A 7338-nucleotide genomic window follows, 5' to 3' on the forward strand; every position below is an offset into this window, starting at 1 on the left:
GGGGGGGGGCTTGAGCAAGGGGGCAACTGCGGCGGCGCAGAGTCCAGCTCCGTGCCGGAGTCCGGCGCGAGCACGGGGTCGGGCGAGGCGGTTGGCGGCGTGGGTCGGCTCGGCTCGGCCCAGTCGGGCGAAGAAGTTTAAAAAAAATTCCGCCCGAAAGAAAATCCTAATAAAGTATAAAAAATTCTAAAAGTACCAAAACAATTTTCATCGTCTAAACCTAATATTTAGAACAAGGTGAACATTTTTCTGACCTAAAATTGCAATTTTCAAAAATGTATATTTTTTCCTAATTCAAATAAAATATAATTAAAATAATAATTTGATTTTAAAATTTCTTCTCCAATACTCCTCTCTTTTGAAGAAGTCATTTTATCTTCTCTCCTTTATTTTGACTAGTAAATGCGCACGCGCAATACACGCTAATATTTAGGCAATATATTAATTGCACGCGGATATTAGGTATGCTATTATTTGTGTGTTAATTCTGTGATTAGTGCAATATTTGGTATGATATTAATTGCACGTTAAACATGTTTAACACTCGCCATTGGAGCAGTCTAGGTCATTGGATTGACTTAATTCGATGGCCGAGATCAGTTGGATATGCTCCTTTGGGTCTTTTTATATTGGTATAGATTATTGAAAATAATTGTAGAGGAAAATATTTTAAAATCAAATTGATCCCTTTTCAAATTTGAGAAAATTCAAATATGAAAATAAATGAAACCTCCGACTCTCTCCTTGGGTCCTTGAGTTGCTTAAGATTTCTAGGATCACAACCAAAATGCAAATAAAAACATGATATGCATATGATGATCTATGTATAATATCCAAATTGAAAATTGGGATGTTACATTTTTCGTGGCTACAGAGGCTTGAGGCGGCAGAACTTCCGATCTAGGTTTCTTTCTGTAGGTTTCTATATTTATTGGGATTTTTGGCGCCGGAAACAAGTCAGGGGGGGTTCCCGAGGAGTCCACAAGCCAAGGGGCACGCCCTAGGGGGGCCTAGGCTTGTGGATGCCTCGGGAATCTTCTGGCCCAACTCCGACGCTCCATGGGCTTCTTCTGGTCCATAAAAAATCACCATAAATTTTCAGCTCATTTGGACTCCATTTGATATTCCTTTTCTATAAAACTCAAAAACAAGGGAAAAACAGAAACTGGCACTAGGGTCTAGGTTAATAAGTTAGTCTCAAAAATAATATGAAATAGCATATAAATGCATGTAAAACATCATAGCAGATAATATAATAGCATGGAGCAATAAAAAATTTATAGATACGTTGGAGACGTATCAATCGTTTAACTTTTTCTTTAAACAACTTGGCACTTTCATAAGCTTGGGTTCTCCATTCAGCATGTGAGCTAATGTCAAATAACCTTTTTTGATCAACAAGTTTGAAATCATAGTTGAGCTCTTTAATTACCCAATAAGCTTTATGTTCTAGTTCAAGAGGTAAGTGGCATGCTTTTCCATAAACCATTTTATATGGAGACATACTCATAGGATTTTTATAAGCAGTTCTATAAGTCCATAATGCATCATCAAGTTTCTTAGACCAATTATTTCTAGATCTATTGACAGTCTTTTGCAAAATCAACTTTATTTCTCGGTTACTCAATTCTACTTGACCACAAGACTAAGGATGATAAGGAGATGCAATTCTATGGTTGACATCATATTTAGCAAGCAATTTACGGAAAACACCATGAATAAAGTGTGAACCACCATCAATCATTAAATATCTAGGGACTCCGAACCTCGGGAAAATAACTTCTTTAAGCATTTTAATAGAAGTGTTATGATCAGCACTACTAGTTGAATAGCTTCTACCACTTAGTAACGTAATCAACAACAACTAAAATATGTGTATACCTATTAGAGGAAGGAAAAGGTCCCATATAATCAAATCCGCAAACATCAAATGGTTCAATAACAAGTGAATAATTCATAGGCATTTGCTAATGTGTACTAATATTACCAATTCTTTGACATTCATCACAAGACAAGACAATCTTACGAGCATCCTTGAAAAGAGTAGGCCAATAAAAACTAGATTGTAATACTCCTTGTGTGCAGTTCTATCTCCAGCGTGGTGTCCTTCGTAGGCCTTAGAGTGACACTTGCATAGGATCTATTCTTGTTCATGCTCAGGTACACAACGTCTAATAACACCATCTACTCCTTTATAAAGGTGGGGGTCATCCCAGAAGTAATGTCTTAAATCATAAAAAAACTTTTTCTTTTGTTGGTATGTGAAACTAGGTGGTATAAATTTAGCAACAATGTAATTAGCATAATTAGAATACCATGGAGCACTATGATAAAGATTTATGACAGCTAATTGTACATCAGGAAAGCTATGATCAATAGGTAGTGGGTCATCAAGAACATTTTCTAACCTAGACAAGTTGTCTGCTATGGGGTTCTCAATACCCTTTCTATCAATAATATGCAAATCAAATTCTTGTAGTAAGAGAACCCATCTAATGAGTCTAGGTTTAGCATCTTTCTTTTCCATAAGATATTTAATAGCAGCATGATCAATGTGAACATTTACTTTAGAATCAACAATATAAGATCTGAACTTATCACAAGCAAATACAACTGCTAGAAATTCCTTTTCAGTAGTAGCATAATTTCTTTGAGCACTGTCTAGAGTTTTACTAGCATAATGAATAACATTCAATTTCTTATCAACTCTTTGTCCTAGAACAAAACCAACAACATAATCACTAGCATCACACATAATTTCAAAGGGTAGGTTCCAATCAGGTGGTTGAACAATAGGTGCAGAAATTAAGGCTTTCTTAAGTATTTCAAAGGCTTCTACAAAATCATCATAAAAAACAAATGGAGCATCTTTTTGCAAAAGATTAGTAAGAGGCCTAGAAATTTTAGAGAAGTCTTTAATAAATCTCCTATAGAAACCAACTGACCAAGGAAACTTCTTATACCTTTGATATCTTTAGGACACGACATCTTTTCAGTAGCATATACTTTAGCTTTATCAACTTCAATACCTCTTTCAGAAATTTTATGCCCCAAGACAATACCTTCATTAACCATAAAGTGGCGCTTCTCCCAATTGAAAACAAGATTAGTTTCTTCACATCTATGCAAAACTCGATCAAGGTTGCTTAAGCAATCATCAAAAGAAGTTTCGTAAACGGAGAAATCATCCGTGAAAACCTCAACAATCTTTTCACAAAAGTCAGAGAATATAGAAGTTATACATCTTTGAAAGGTAGCAGGTGCATTGCATAAACCAAAAGGCATATGTTTATAAGCAAAGGTACTGAAAGGACAAGTAAAAGTAGTTTTTTCTTGATCATATTGTGACATAAGTATTTGAGAAAAATCAGAATAACCATCTAGAGAGCAAAAGTGTGTATGTTTTGATAGTCTTTCTAGCATTTGGCCAATAAAAGTAGAGGGTAGTGATCTTTCCTAGTAGCTTTGTTTAATTTTCTAATATCAATTACCATCTATAACCTGTAACAATTCTTTGTGGGATCAATTCATTCTTATCATTAGGAACAACAGTAATACCTCCCTTCTTAGGGACACAATGAACGTGACTTACCCATCTACTATCAGTAATAAGATAAATTATACCTGCTTCCAGAAGCTTTAAGATTTCGTTTCTTACCACTTCCTTCATCTTAGGATTTAACCGTCGTTGATGTTCAACAACTGGTTTAGCATCAGGCTCCATATTAATTTTATGCTGACATAGAGTGGGACTAATGCCCTTAAGATCATCTAGAGTATATCCAATAGCAGCACGGTGCTTCCACGTAGTTTTCAATAATTTCTTCTTTTCATGCTATGAAATGTTAGCACTAATAATAACAGGATGTATCTTCTTTCATCAAGATAAGCATATTTCAGAGTATTAGGCAATTGTTTAAGATCAAACACATGATCACTCTTGGGTGGTAGAGGATCTCCAAGAGTTTCAACAGGAAATTTGTGTTTCAACATAGGCATTTGTTTAAAGAAAATCTCATCTAATTCCTTTCTTTCATTCATTCATAAACATATCATTTTCATGGTCTAGCAGATATTGTTCTAACGGATCAGTAGGAGGCACAGTGATAGAAACAAGACCAATAATTTCATCTTTACTAGGCAATTCTTTTTCATGGGGTTGTCTACGAAATTTGGAGAAATTAAACTCATGGGACACATTTCCAAAACATACACTAACAGTTTCTTTCTCGAAATCTATCTTAGCATTGACAGCGTTCAAGAAAGGTCTACAAAATATAATGAGAAACATCATCTTGTGGGGAACCAAGTACAACAAAATCAGTAGGGTACTTTATTTTCCCACACAAGACTTCAACATCTCTAACAATCCCAATTGGTGAGATAGTATCTCTATTGGCAAGCTTCATACTAACATCAATATCTTCTATCTCAACAGGTGCAATACCATTCATAATTTCTTGATATAAAGTAAAAGTAATTGCACTCAAACTAGCACCCAAATCACATAAGCCATGATAACAATGATCTCCTATTTAATGGAAACAACAGGCATGCCAACAACAGGTTTATGTTTATCTTTATTATCGAGTCTAGCAATTCTAGCAGCTTCATCATAGAAATAAATAACACGCCCATCAATATTATCGACTAAGAGATCTTTAACTATAGCAATACTAGGCACAACTTTAATTTGTTCAGGGGGTGTAGGTGTTCTAGTATAACTCTTACGAACCACAACTGGATCAACATTATAAGTAGTAGGAAATGGTGGTTTCTCAATATAAGCAGTAGGAACAACTGGATCAACATTATAAGTAATAAGAGCAACTCCAACGGGGTAACCCAAACGGACGGCCCATTTGTCCTCTTTTTGTCCGTTTGGGTCGGCCGCCCACCCGGCGTCCGCCCTGTTTTAGATTTGGGTCGGCAGTGCGCCCAACGCGCTGACCCATTTCATGTCCGCACTCAATTTTTTAAAAAGGCCCGTGGCCATAGATCATGCCAGCGGCCATGTCTCATGCTGTCACCATGCCAGCGCCGGCATACAGTGTCTGCTTCAAAAATATCACCACATAGTTTATGCTGGCGCACTCGCCAGCGGTCGACACACATGCCAGCACACGAAAAGGGGTGGGACTTGAGTTCGACAACGCCATCAGGACCTCGTGGTCATGCCAGCACACCTACCGGCATCCAAAACAAGGATGGCGCTCGCCGCCCCGAGATCACTCGTCGTTGAACTTGAGCATGTCAGCCTGCATCTTCTCGAACCACGACCTCTTCCTTGGCGACACGGTGTTGAGATCCACCTTCATGATCTGCACCCGGTCATGATGCTCGCAAGAGCCACTTCTTTCTCCTTGGTCTTGGCATTGGCCACCTCGATCTCTAGCATCTTGTCTTGTTTCTACGCCTCCATCTCAAGCATCTTGGCTTGCTTCTTTGCGTCCATCTCAAGCCTCCTCCTTTGGATCTCCATGAAGGCATTCATTTGCTCTTCTTTGTAATGCCGCCGCTCCTCCTCCCTTGAGTCCTTCTTATTCATCATGCCCTCCACACTTGCAATCAAGGCGTTCGATGTCGCATCCCGCTTGTCCTCCTTCTTGGAGTTGGTCTTCCCCCGCGGCTGTGCCTTCTCACCGTCCCCAACCTCCTCCACGGCTTGCTTCCCCCCACGTGACTTGAGGGCGGCATATTGCGCCTTGAACTTATCCTCGTCTTTGATGACCCTAAAGCAATGGGAGAGGTTGAAGTTCTTGCCATTATGTTGGACCTTGAATGCCTCCAAAGCTTGAAATGCCTACACATACATTTGATGCAAGCATATTGGCAAATGGTATGCAAATGAACACGCAAGCATAAACTTGAAGACACAAAAGAGGGTGGCTTTCTACCATACCATGTCTTGCATGCTGATGCCGCTCACGGGGCAGGCCTTGACGCTCTCAAGAGTGGCACAAAACTTGTTGCACTCTTGTCGGATCACCCTCCATCGCTTCGAAATGGACACCCACCCACGCGTGCTCACTATTTGGTAAGGCGGAAACTTCTTATGCTCATGAAACTCACGGTGGACACGAATCCAAAAAGTTGAATGCTTTTGTTCGACAGCCGTCTTGGGGTCTTGCCCAATGTCTCTCCAACACTCACAAAGAAGCTTGTTCTCGGTCGCCGTGTATGCCTTGGTCCGCTTGCTCTTGCGCTTCGGCTTCGGCCTGGCGGCTTGGTTGGTGAGCTCGTCCTCAAACAAAGGCTCCCATTCGATGTCGCACTCGTCCTCTTCCTCTTGCCCGTAGTCCTCCGGAAACTCGTGGTCGAGTGGGAAGCCATCCAGGTCCATGCTGACCTGATCACGCATGAAGGCCGTTTGATCTTGATCGTAGCCAGCGGACGGCGTGAACACCCCTCAGCCGTCCTGGCTTTGTGTCTCGTCGGGATCGTAGCCAGCACCCGGTGCACCACCCTCAAAGATCAGGTTCTGCATGTTGTCCTCATTGCCGGCGGTCGGCATTCTGTCGAATAGGTTGCGTGCGCCCGGCTGCACGTCGGCCGGCATCTGCTGCACGCGTTTCCTCGCGCCTCTAGATGATGAACCACCGGCCACCGATGTGGCGTTGAGGTTGATGGGCACAGGTGCGGGCGTGGAAGGCGCCACCAGCTCACCTCGGGCGAGCACTCCCCAAAGAGGCGGTACACCTATGGGAAGACGTGGAAGCCGGGCATCGGGGTGCAAGCCGACGCGCGTGGCGAGTCGGGCAGCACCATCCAAGGGAACACGGATGAGCTGGTGCCGGCTGCGACCACAGCGGCATTGATGAGGCCATGCTAGCTAGGGTTTGACCTTAGCATATAGAGCGCCTCCCTCGTTGCCGCTGCGACGCGGGCATTTGTGACCTCCTGCTACGCGACAGCGGTGACGGCAGCCGCCACAATGGGTTCATCCCTCGCGTCCGTGGTGTGCCTCCGACCCTTCCTCTTGGCCGACTCCCTTGCCCGCTGTTCGGGCGTCAGCGCCTTCATCGACTTGGGCGCGGCGGTGGTCTTGTGGGGGGCGCGAGGCTTGCCTTTGCCGGAGGGGGCAGTCGTCATGCCAGACGAGGCGAGGGAGGCGAGGCCGGCGGCAGCGTCGAGGTCAAGCACGTGGAGGGCTGGAGCCCGCGCGGGCGGGAGGGTTTTGGGGGGAAATGGTGGAGGCTACCACTGACCAGCGGGCCCGGGGGAAGGAGAAGGTGCGCGTGTGCGCGTCCATCTCGTCCCCGCGCCGAGGCAAATCCGGCTCAAAAATGGGCCAGGAATGGGTCGGCAGGCGGACGCCAAGCGGACACGCGTCGGTTT

The sequence above is a fragment of the Triticum dicoccoides genome, chromosome 1A (assembly GCF_002162155.2).
Source record: "Triticum dicoccoides isolate Atlit2015 ecotype Zavitan chromosome 1A, WEW_v2.0, whole genome shotgun sequence".
Classification (NCBI taxonomy): domain Eukaryota; kingdom Viridiplantae; phylum Streptophyta; class Magnoliopsida; order Poales; family Poaceae; genus Triticum; species Triticum dicoccoides.